At 55.6% G+C, this 12,500-nt stretch overlaps 2 non-coding genes across 2 annotated transcripts in view; both read left to right on the top strand.

Moving 5' to 3' along the window:
• The first annotated feature begins 10,170 nt into the window (after positions 1–10,170).
• On the top strand, positions 10,171–12,080 carry LOC124579042. The gene has a single exon (XR_006972795.1). It is a non-coding gene; the product is annotated as a small subunit ribosomal RNA (ribosomal RNA).
• Positions 12,081–12,434: 354 nt separating this feature from the next.
• Positions 12,435–12,500, top strand: part of LOC124579037 — a 155-nt gene continuing 89 nt past the window's right edge. The window contains exon 1 of the ribosomal RNA XR_006972791.1: positions 12,435–12,500. This exon is cut by the window's right edge and continues 89 nt beyond it. This is a non-coding gene — a ribosomal RNA (5.8S ribosomal RNA).

Below are 12,500 nucleotides of genomic sequence, written 5' to 3'. Positions count from 1 at the left end.
GTGCTCGCCGCCGCCGCCGCCGCCGCCGCCGCCGCCGCCGCCGCCGCCGCCTGCCGGTGCTCGCCGCCGCCGCCGCCGCCGCCGCCGCCGCCGGTGCCCGCCGCCGCCGCCGCCGCCGCCGCCGCCGCCGCCATCCGGTGCCGCCTGGTCGCCACCATCGCCGCCGTCCTGACCCTGGTCTACGGCCGTCTTCGTCTTCATCCGTCTTCGTCTTTGTCTGTCCCCGGTTTCTGTCCTCTCCTCTTCGTTCTGTCCGTTCTTGTTTCTCTCTCCCGTCATGTCCGCCCCCACCACCACTGTCACTACTACCACCACCGCCATTGTCTATACCTCCCCTTCCGCCGCCTCCACCACTATAACTTGGTGTGCCCAGTCCCACCTCCCTCCTTCCATTCCACCTCTCCTCACTGTCCCTTCACCCTCTATCTTTGTCGCCCCCTCTCCCGCTTCTTCCTCCCGCTCCTCTCGTTCTGATCCCTTCCCCCCACTCCCCCAGCCTGTCACTGCAGCTCCGGCTCGGGTGGTGGCCCGTCGGGCCACTGCCCACGCCCAGCTCTCCCCGTCACCTTCGCCATCACCGCCGCCACTCCCACCGTCATCGTCATCGTCGTCGTCGCCGTCGCCTTCACCGTCACCATCTCCGGCGCCGACTCCAGCCCCGGGACCTGCCCCTCCCCGCCACATTCCCGTTGTTCCCATCCCCCACACCTCCTCCACCGCCGTCAAGCGCCCCGGTGGCACCCCTGCTTCCTCTGCTTCCAAAAAGGCTGCGCCTCGTCCTCCTTCCCCCACCCATGATGCCATGGAAGTCTCCCCGCCTGTCCCTGCCCCCTCATCCTCCTCCTCTCCCCCTTCCTCCTACCGCTACCTCCTCTCCCGTCCTGATCCCTCTCTCCTTGAAGCCCGGAACCTCACCCTCTTCCTTCGCCAGCATTGTCCTGGTGCCCCCATCTCCCTCCTCACTCCTCGCCGCGATTCTGTTCTCATCTCCTCCCCCAGCCCAACCCTCCATACTGACATCCTCTCCCGTCTCCCCATCACCCGTTTTGGTCCCAACGCCTCCCTTACCCCTGCTCCTTCTCCATCTCCTACCCGCCAACCGCAACCCCCGCGTCGCCCGCCGACCCTCACCGCCGTGATTACGCGGCTCAGTCCGTCGATCACGGAGGAGGAGGTGTTGGCGGAGCTCCAGGCCCATCCCACGCTGGAGGTGCGTGCGGTCCGCCGCATTTTCAACTCGGCCGGCCCCACCCGCCTTATGCGGGTTTTCTCTGAGGACGCCCCCTCCATTGACCGTCTCCTGAAGGAGGGTGCCCTCCTCTTCCACCAGCGGTACAAGGTCGACCCTTCCCGTTCCCCTCCTCAATCCCTGCGCTGCCAGAGGTGTCTGCGCTATAATGCGCACCCCACAGCTGAGTGCCGCGAGGCCCCCACCTGCCCGCATTGTCGGCAGGCGCACTTCCTCCGGCAGTGCCCTAACCTCCAATCCCCTCCCTCCTGTAATACCTGCAATCTCCCTCATCCCACCTACTCCCAAAAGTGTAAAGCCCGACCCCCTCCAACCACTCCTGAACTCACCGTCCCTGTCCGTCCTCTGGACGCCCCCACCCCTCCTGGCAATTCCCTTCGTCCCCCACCCACCGCTGAGGACATCATCAGGTTCCTCACCATCGTCCTCCAGAATGTTCATCCCTTCCAGCGCCCTCACACCCTCCAGCAGATCTCCCTTGCTGCCCGTTCCGTCTTCCAACTCAAGATGTACGCCACCTACTCCAACAACCAGGCCCATTTCACCTTCTCCCGTCTTGACACCCTCGTTTAAATCCCAGTCATGGCGCGACAGCAACGTATCCTTTTCAACAACATCCGCTCCCTTCCCGCCAACAAAAACGTGTTCCTGCACACCCTTGCCACCCACCGCGTGGATGCCTTCCTCCTCAATGAAACCTTCCTGCAACCCCACCACACCGTCCACACTTCGCCCTACCTCCTCCACCGCTCCGATAATCCCCTCCCGATTGCACGTGGCGGAGTTGCCATTGGTCACCACCGCCAGATCCCCGTTCGGCTCCAACCTCTCCTTCCCGACCCCACCGAACACCTGATCCTTAGTCTCTTCTTCCCCGGCCTTACCGTTACCTGCGCCACCATCTATGTCCGCCCCAACGCTCCTATTCCCTTCGACTTCCTCTCCCACGTCGATCGTACCTTTTCCTCCTACGTGATCGCCGCCGACCTCAACATCCATAGTCGTTCCGCTGCCCAGTTACGGCGATGGCATCGGTTCCTCTCCACCCTTCAAGGTGACCTCGTCCCCATCCCCCGGCATACCCGTCCTGAATCCAACTCCACTCCTGATGTTATCCTCTCCTCCCCTAACCTCCTTGGCCGCATAACGGTGGATGTCCTGGAGCCTATTGGTAGCGACCATCTCCCTGTCCTCCTCACCGTTTCAGACGGTCGCCGCCCTCGCCCCGACCCTCGTACTGACCCTCCCCCTAAGTATGTCCACGACTATTCCCGAGCCGACTGGAATGCCTACCGGGATACCCTTTCCACCCAGGTCGATAGCCACCCTCTCACCTACCACCACCCTGACGATGTCACCCATGCCGCCTCCTTTCTCCAGCGGACCTTGTCTGAGGCCGTGGAGGCCCACGTTCCTACTGTCGCCATCAACCCCCACCGTCCTACCTTACCCCCACAGGCCGTTCTCCTCCTCCGTGAATCCCGTCGTCTCTACCGTGCCTTCCTCCGCACGCGTGACCCGGACACACTACGACGCCACCGGCAACTCCAGCGACACGTTCGTAATTTGCTCGCGGCTAAGAAACGCCGGGACTGGCGACAGACATGCACCCGTTTAAATGCAACCCTACCAATCAACTCGTCCAAGTTCTGGTCGGCCTTCCGTCGCCTTACCGGAACTAAACCCTCCCCCTATTATCCTCTTCTCCATGATGATCACCCTTTCCCTGACTCCCTTAGTAAGGCCAATCACTTTGCCTCCTACCTCTCCGATGTATTTTCCGTCCCAGATGATCCCCAGTTCGATTACTCCCTCTTCCCAGATATCCGCGATCGAACTGACACCTCTTCCCCTCCCCTCGCTCCTGGCTTCCAGTACTTGGACAACATTACACACACGGAACTCAATGCCCCTATCACTACACAGGATCTCATTGCTACACTCCGCACAAAACGCAACACCGCTCCTGGTCACGATCGTGCCACCTACCGTCACCTTCGTGAAGCTCCTGTCTCTTTCCTCTCCACCCTGGCCAGGCTCTACAATGTAGTCCTGTCCACCGGTTACTACCCCGACCTGTGGAAAACCTCCCGTATCCTCATGTTCCTTAAACCTGGCAAACCGCCGTCCGCCGTCTCCTCCTACCGTCCCATCAGCCTTACCTCGGTCTTCAGCAAGGTCCTGGAATCTATCCTCACCCGCCGCATCCACCAACATCTCCGCCAGCACCGCCTCCTTCCCGTCACCCAGTGTGGCTTTCGGCCATCCTTCTCTTCCGACGATCTTCTCCTTCACCTCACTCATCTCCTTTCCGAACAGCTTAATTCCCGTCGCTCCGCCATCTTCCTCTCCCTTGACCTCGAACGCGCTTATGACCGCGTCTGGCATTCCGGTCTCCTCTTCAAGCTCCAAACCTTTGCCCTTCCCATTAACTACGTCCGTCTGATCGGTTCCTTTCTCTCCCGCCGTCCTTCCTATGTCACCATCCATAACACCGATTCCTACACCTTTTTCCCCTCCGCCGGTGTGCCCCAAGGCTCCGTCCTCTCCCCCCTTCTGTACCTTTTGTACACGGCGGACATGCCGCCGCCGTCGCCCCCCGTCCACCTCCTCCAGTTTGCCGATGACACCGCCTTCCTCGCCCTTGCCCCCACCCTGCAACGCTCCCAACGCCTTCTCCAATCCCATCTTGACCGGTTCACCGCTTGGTGCAACCAGTGGTTGCTCAAGGTCAATCCCTCCAAAACCCAGGCGATCATTGTAGGCAAAACCACCCCTTCCTTCCGCCTCCTTGATTTCTATCTCACCGTCTATGGCCGTCCTATCGCCCTCACTCCCACCCTTAAGTACCTTGGCGTCACCCTCGACCGTCGCCTCTCCTGGACTCCCCATCTCCAGACAATCCAAGCCAAGGCACGTTCCAGACTCCGTCTCCTCAAGCTCCTTTCCGGCCGCACGTGGGGTCTGGACCCCTCCACAATCCTCCACACCTATAAATCCCTCATCCGCCCTATCCTTTGTTACGCCCATCCAGCCTGGATCTCCGCCCCCCCTACCTTCTATAAATCCCTCCAAATCCTTGAACGCCATGCTCTCCGCCTTGCCTATCGCATCCGTCTCCCCTCCCCCACGCGGATCCTGTATGATCTCATCCCCTTCCCCCACCTCCTCCTTTTCCTTGAAAGGCTACGTATCCTGTACACCTCACGTAAACTTGATCCTCCTCACCCGCTCATTTCCCCAATCCTCTCCCACCCCCGCCCGCTGCCGCGCCTGTATTCTCACGTCCCACCCGGTCTCCATCTCTCCACCCTCCATACCCTCTCCCAAGGTGGCTTCCGCCAGCTCCCTCTCCCTGATGATGTCCTCGTCCCCTCCATCTACCCCTCCTATCAACTTTGACCCTGCCCCGCCCCCACTTCCCGTGTCCTTTCCTTTCGGCACCCTCCCTCCCTTCTCTTCTCTTCCCTTCTTTTTCCGTCTCCCTGTCCCCTCCCTTCCCCCTCTTCCCCCGGGCTTCCTCTCCCCCTTCCTCCCTCCCCCCTATCTCCCCTGCCCGTGGCATCTCTGCTCTCCCCTCTCACTCTCCCACTCCCCTTCCTCCTCCTCCTCTCTTGGCAGGTCCCCGGACTCGCACACGTATAGTGAACATTCGCGCGCCGGAGATCGTCGCCTTTTGTGTCTTGTGTGTGTGACGTCGTATTGTGTTTTTTGGTGTCCGCCGTCCCACTCCTACGTTCACTTGTGCCGTCGGACTCATCAGTGTTTTGTGCGCCGTGCCGACGTGTTTTCAGTGTTGTTATCATCACATGTGAACGACTCCGTGTTTTTTATGTCTCTGTGACCTCTCTCTTTTGCCCGTCACTTTGTTCATTGTCATTCACCATGTTTTATACTCTTGTAAAACGCTATGGCTGAAGAGCGGCGTAGTGTGCCGCTGCCAGCCTACCTGAATTGTACAGGTTTTAAAATAACAATAAAGTAAAAAAAAAAAAAAAGAGTTATCTCCAATATGCGACATTCCCGCTGTCCCTATACATGAGCTGCGGGCTGTACCAGTTACGAGCTAGAGACGCGACCGCGTTGCTCTCTGTACGAATGCCGATGCTGAGCGGTCAGCTAGGAGGCGCTCCATCCATGTCGGTACCGGTGAGCGTTGCACTCGCAGTCGCAAGAACGTACGGCAAGTATATTACCTGGAAGAGTCAATGACAGTCCACGCCCCCCTGCGTGGGAAGAGTCTTTCTAGGCCATGACCCACCGGAAGGGCGCAGCGTCCCCCACCCCAGACATGTGACGTCACACCATCGGTATTGACGACTAGACTGATTCCTTATAATCATTTGCCATACACCGGTGGAAGCTGCCGAGACGAGTAACTACATAGCGGGCTCGCCGTGTCACTAATGTACAGAGATACAACAGTTTCGACTGGAACCGGATTAAACGTATACACGGCGCTGATTAGTAATAGATAGAGCCATCAGAATACAGATAATGTATACAACTGTCCGTATACATGCTGAAAGACTCTGCTCACAATCACAACCACACGTCAGCCACACACCCTTATCACGCACTACTCTCTGCCTGTAACACGCACACAGACAATATGTAAGCACCAGCATGGAACAACACCCAGTGCATCCTCTCCGCCACATTAGACAATCCACACTGTCATAACCAGACTGGGAGGTCCACTCAGAAAACAGAATATCCCACCCACCCGACAACCACCATTGCTCAGCCAAGCCACCAACACCCACACATGTCCTACACAGGGGTGCACCCAACATCACAATACTGCCTCCTCTCACAGCACACAAACAATGGCAGGAATGAAAGACACAGGTCTGCCACAAGCATGGAATGAGAGCGCCGCCTGTCATGAGCCAAAGGTGCATCCTGACGTGGCAAATCAGATGATGCCGCAGGCATCCACTTACTATAATCACAATCAACAAACCGGCCGCCCCGCCCCGCCCCCCATTAAACCTTTCCTTACAACAATGTGTACCTTAACCTAACCTATATCGTACCGTAACCTAACCTATATCGTACCGTAACCTAACCTATGTCGTACCGTAACCTAACCTATGTCGTACCGTAACCTAACCTATGTCGTACCGTAACCTAACCTATGTCGTACCGTAACCTAACCTATGTCGTACCGTAACCTAACCTATGTCGTACCGTAACCTAACCTATGTCGTACCGTAACCTAACCTATGTCGTACCGTAACCTAACCTATGTCGTACCGTAACCTAACCTATGTCGTACCGTAACCTAACCTATGTCGTACCTTAACCTAACCTATGTCGTACCTTAACCTAACCTATGTCGTACCTTAACCTAACCTATGTCGTACCTTAACCTAACCTATGTCGTACCTTAACCTAACCTATGTCGTACCTTAACCTAACCTATGTCGTACCTTAACCTAACCTATGTCGTACCTTAACCTAACCTATGTCGTACCTTAACCTAACCTATGTCGTACCTTAACCTAACCTATGTCGTACCTTAACCTAACCTATGTCGTACCTTAACCTAACCTATGTCGTACCTTAACCTAACCTATGTCGTACCTTAACCTAACCTATGTCGTACCTTAACCTAACCTATGTCGTACCTTAACCTAACCTATGTCGTACCTTAACCTAACCTATGTCGTACCTTAACCTAACCTATGTCGTACCTTAACCTAACCTATGTCGTACCTTAACCTAACCTATGTCGTACCTTAACCTAACCTATGTCGTACCTTAACCTAACCTATGTCGTACCTTAACCTAACCTATGTCGTACCTTAACCTAACCTATGTCGTACCTTAACCTAACCTATGTCGTACCTTAACCTAACCTATGTCGTACCTTAACCTAACCTATGTCGTACCTTAACCTAACCTATGTCGTACCTTAACCTAACCTATGTCGTACCTTAACCTAACCTATGTCGTACCTTAACCTAACCTATGTCGTACCTTAACCTAACCTATGTCGTACCTTAACCTAACCTATGTCGTACCTTAACCTAACCTGTATTGCGCCTTAACCTAACCTGTATTGCGCCTTAACGTAACCTGTATTGCGCCTTAACGTAACCTGTATTGCGCCTTAACGTAACCTGTATTGCGCCTTAACGTAACCTGTATTGCGCCTTAACGTAACCTGTATTGCGCCTTAACGTAACCTGTATTGCGCCTTAACGTAACCTGTATTGCGCCTTAACGTAACCTGTATTGCGCCTTAACGTAACCTGTATTGCGCCTTAACGTAACCTGTATTGCGCCTTAACGTAACCTGTATTGCGCCTTAACGTAACCTGTATTGCGCCTTAACGTAACCTGTATTGCGCCTTAACGTAACCTGTATTGCGCCTTAACGTAACCTGTATTGCGCCTTAACGTAACCTGTATTGCGCCTTAACGTAACCTGTATTGCGCCTTAACGTAACCTGTATTGCGCCTTAACGTAACCTGTATTGCGCCTTAACGTAACCTGTATTGCGCCTTAACGTAACCTGTATTGCGCCTTAACGTAACCTGCATTGCGCCTTAACGTAACCTGCATTGCGCCTTAACGTAACCTGTATTGCGCCTTAACGTAACCTGTATTGCGCCTTAACGTAACCTGTATTGCGCCTTAACGTAACCTGTATTGCGCCTTAACGTAACCTGTATTGCGCCTTAACGTAACCTGTATTGCGCCTTAACGTAACCTGTATTGCGCCTTAACGTAACCTGTATTGCGCCTTAACGTAACCGCTATTGCGCCTTAACGTAACCTATATTGCGCCGTAACGTAACCTATATTGCGCCGTAACGTAACCCACATTGCCCCTTAACGTAACCCACATTGCCCCTTAACGTAACCCACATTGCCCCTTAACGTAACCCAACACACGTTGGGCCTTAACCCAACACACGTTGGGCCTTAACCCAACACACGTTGGGCCTTAACCCAACACACGTTGGGCCTTAACCCAACACACGTTGGGCCTTAACCCAACACACGTTGGGCCTTAACCCAACACACGTTGGGCCTTAACCCAACACACGTTGGGCCTTAACCCAACACACGTTGGGCCTTAACCCAACACACGTTGGGCCTTAACCCAACACACGTTGGGCCTTAACCCAACACACGTTGGGCCTTAACCCAACACACGTTGGGCCTTAACCCAACACACGTTGGGCCTTAACCTGCTCTGTAATTGTCATACGACGCGTTAAATTAGTGTAGTGTTGCCTAACTGCAACCCCCGCAATATAGTTTGCTACTCGCACTGCCCGGTCCCCAGTGTATCGCTTCATGTTAAACACCTTGCAGCTATACACTGTAATGTGGATGGCAGCAGGACGTACATGCTCAATGCCCTTTGCAGTTGTTCATTGGCATTTGCAGTTGTTCATTGGCATTCGCATGTGCGAAGCACTTAGCCTACGCTGTGGTACGGCCTGTGTCAACTGTCCGCTGATGTTGTACGTCCAAATCACACACTGTACTGCACATTGGTCCTCATGTACTGAATGATACATCGTGGTACATGTGACCGTACAACGACTGCGCCAACAACGGCGAACCATGCGGTCCAAATGTTGTGCACTCAGCTACGTGTCGTCTCCCTATAAGAGCTGGATTGCAGTGTGGTATGCCCTGGATGGCGATCAGCATGAGCCGTCTGTTGATGTAGTGGCGCGTGTTGTCAGACGTAGTCGTCTCTTCTCACACACCGTGATAGCATGGTGCACTGCGTTCCACATCTGCGACATGCGACAGAGGCCGGTTGACAGTCGTTCGCGCAATGGACATCGCATACGTACGGGGGCCACCTTCCACGTGTTCGCGAAGCGTGCACATGTTGTTGCGTGTATGTGGGCAGACATAGTGTGTCGTGACACCTGACACAGGCATGCAACAATCGTTGAATTTGCAAATGGCGATGGACGCCTACGTTTGCTGGTGACGTTATGCAAATGAACAACTGGTAAACCGTTGTGGTGCGGTTGTTCTCGCTAGAGGTGAATCAGTGATGGCGACGATCGGTTGAGCTACCAACCGGTTGTTCCAGCGATACCCACCATGCCCACGAACGTGAATGGCATCTGGGTGTGAAGCGATACGCGGCGGTGGCTGGGTGGGACCGTCCCCGGCCGGTGAGGGGGGGCCTCCCGGCGTGCTGGCCGCGCGGTGCGTGGGCGCACGCGCTACAGCCGGCTGGTGGGGGCGGCCAGTGGCAGGCGCGCCGGCCGACGGAGGCGGCAGGCGGCGCAGCTGCGCGCCGGCGCACCCTGCACGCGGCGCCGTGCGGCCAAAAGAGGTCCTCGCGGGCCCGGTGCGAAGCGCGGTGGACATCTGCAGTGTGCTGGTCCGATTGAGGACTGTGTGCGCTGAGGATGCGCCGCCGCCCGGCGCTCGGCGCCGCGACGCCGTCTGCTGCTCGGTCGCCTCTGCGGTTCTCGCAGGTGGTTTGTATCGCAGCTGTGCGGACGTGTTGGCGCGTGCGCTGTGCTGGGAGAGTTCGCTTCGGCACCCAAGTGGGGCTTTTGTCCTTCTGTGGCGCTGGCGTTGGAGCTGCCGGTCACCGTAGGTGGCGCGTGTTGTCTCCCGCCGGCAATGCCACGACAGCACGCTCCCGGGCCTCTGTCGGCAGCGGCAAGCTCAGTTGGGAGCACGGGTGGTCGCACCTAAAGCGTCTACTCGCCAAACTCCGGGCGATTGCGCCTCTCTCGAACCCGACCAAGTACTTAGGACGGCGCTGCGCGCCGCCGGGACCTGAGAGGGTTTCGAGGTGTATTGTGCAGGGGAGCTCAGCCTCCTCCTGTTTGCAGAATAATTGAGCGGACGCTTGCGTGTTCGCGCGGGCCCCCGGGACACACTCCCGGGCGGCCGGCTGCTCAGCTCTAGTTGACGCAGCTCCCTGGTTGATCCTGCCAGTAGTCATATGCTTGTCTCAAAGATTAAGCCATGCATGTCTCAGTACAAGCCGCATTAAGGTGAAACCGCGAATGGCTCATTAAATCAGTTATGGTTCCTTAGATCGTACCCACGTTACTTGGATAACTGTGGTAATTCTAGAGCTAATACATGCAAACAGAGTCCCGACCAGAGATGGAAGGGACGCTTTTATTAGATCAAAACCAATCGGTCGGCTCGTCCGGTCCGTTTGCCTTGGTGACTCTGAATAACTTTGGGCTGATCGCACGGTCCTCGTACCGGCGACGCATCTTTCAAATGTCTGCCTTATCAACTGTCGATGGTAGGTTCTGCGCCTACCATGGTTGTAACGGGTAACGGGGAATCAGGGTTCGATTCCGGAGAGGGAGCCTGAGAAACGGCTACCACATCCAAGGAAGGCAGCAGGCGCGCAAATTACCCACTCCCGGCACGGGGAGGTAGTGACGAAAAATAACGATACGGGACTCATCCGAGGCCCCGTAATCGGAATGAGTACACTTTAAATCCTTTAACGAGTATCTATTGGAGGGCAAGTCTGGTGCCAGCAGCCGCGGTAATTCCAGCTCCAATAGCGTATATTAAAGTTGTTGCGGTTAAAAAGCTCGTAGTTGGATTTGTGTCCCACGCTGTTGGTTCACCGCCCGTCGGTGTTTAACTGGCATGTATCGTGGGACGTCCTGCCGGTGGGGCGAGCCGAAGGCGTGCGACGCGCCTCGTGCGTGCTCGTGCGTCCCGAGGCGGACCCCGTTGCAATCCTACCAGGGTGCTCTTGAGTGAGTGTCTCGGTGGGCCGGCACGTTTACTTTGAACAAATTAGAGTGCTTAAAGCAGGCAAGCCCGCCTGAATACTGTGTGCATGGAATAATGGAATAGGACCTCGGTTCTATTTTGTTGGTTTTCGGAACCCGAGGTAATGATTAATAGGGACAGGCGGGGGCATTCGTATTGCGACGTTAGAGGTGAAATTCTTGGATCGTCGCAAGACGAACAGAAGCGAAAGCATTTGCCAAGTATGTTTTCATTAATCAAGAACGAAAGTTAGAGGTTCGAAGGCGATCAGATACCGCCCTAGTTCTAACCATAAACGATGCCAGCCAGCGATCCGCCGCAGTTCCTCCGATGACTCGGCGGGCAGCCTCCGGGAAACCAAAGCTTTTGGGTTCCGGGGGAAGTATGGTTGCAAAGCTGAAACTTAAAGGAATTGACGGAAGGGCACCACCAGGAGTGGAGCCTGCGGCTTAATTTGACTCAACACGGGAAACCTCACCAGGCCCGGACACCGGAAGGATTGACAGATTGATAGCTCTTTCTTGATTCGGTGGGTGGTGGTGCATGGCCGTTCTTAGTTGGTGGAGCGATTTGTCTGGTTAATTCCGATAACGAACGAGACTCTAGCCTGCTAACTAGTCGCGTGACATCCTTCGTGCTGTCAGCGATTACTTTTCTTCTTAGAGGGACAGGCGGCTTCTAGCCGCACGAGATTGAGCAATAACAGGTCTGTGATGCCCTTAGATGTTCTGGGCCGCACGCGCGCTACACTGAAGGAATCAGCGTGTCTTCCTAGGCCGAAAGGTCGGGGTAACCCGCTGAACCTCCTTCGTGCTAGGGATTGGGGCTTGCAATTGTTCCCCATGAACGAGGAATTCCCAGTAAGCGCGAGTCATAAGCTCGCGTTGATTACGTCCCTGCCCTTTGTACACACCGCCCGTCGCTACTACCGATTGAATGATTTAGTGAGGTCTTCGGACTGGTACGCGGCATTGACTCTGTCGTTGCCGATGCTACCGGAAAGATGACCAAACTTGATCATTTAGAGGAAGTAAAAGTCGTAACAAGGTTTCCGTAGGTGAACCTGCGGAAGGATCATTACCGACTAGACTGCATGTCGTTCGATGTGCGTGAAAAAAATTTTCCCACGCTACCTGTACGGCTCGCAGTAGCCGTGCGCCGCGTGCGGAACCACGCGTGCTTCTCAAAACTAACGCCTATGTTGTGTGGTACGAGCGCTGAAGCGCTGGAGCGGCTGGCCTGCGGCACCTGGCGCCTGGCGCCGGTTTTGAATGACTTTCGCCCCGACTGCCTGTCCGCTCCGGTGTGGAGCCGTACGACGCCCATCGGCCGTGAGGCCGTTGGACACAGAACGCTTGAACAGGGGCCCGCCACACGCCTACGTCCCGCCTATGCAACTGTCTTGAAAGAGACAGTGAGAAACTAAGAAAAGATCACCCAGGACGGTGGATCACTCGGCTTGTGGGTCGATGAAGAACGCAGCAAATTGCGCGTCGACAT

Source organism: Schistocerca americana, unplaced genomic scaffold (assembly GCF_021461395.2).
Source record: "Schistocerca americana isolate TAMUIC-IGC-003095 unplaced genomic scaffold, iqSchAmer2.1 HiC_scaffold_287, whole genome shotgun sequence".
In the NCBI taxonomy this organism is placed as follows: domain Eukaryota; kingdom Metazoa; phylum Arthropoda; class Insecta; order Orthoptera; family Acrididae; genus Schistocerca; species Schistocerca americana.
Note: the sequence above shows the minus strand (reverse complement) of the source record. Positions and strands in the feature narration are given on the sequence as shown.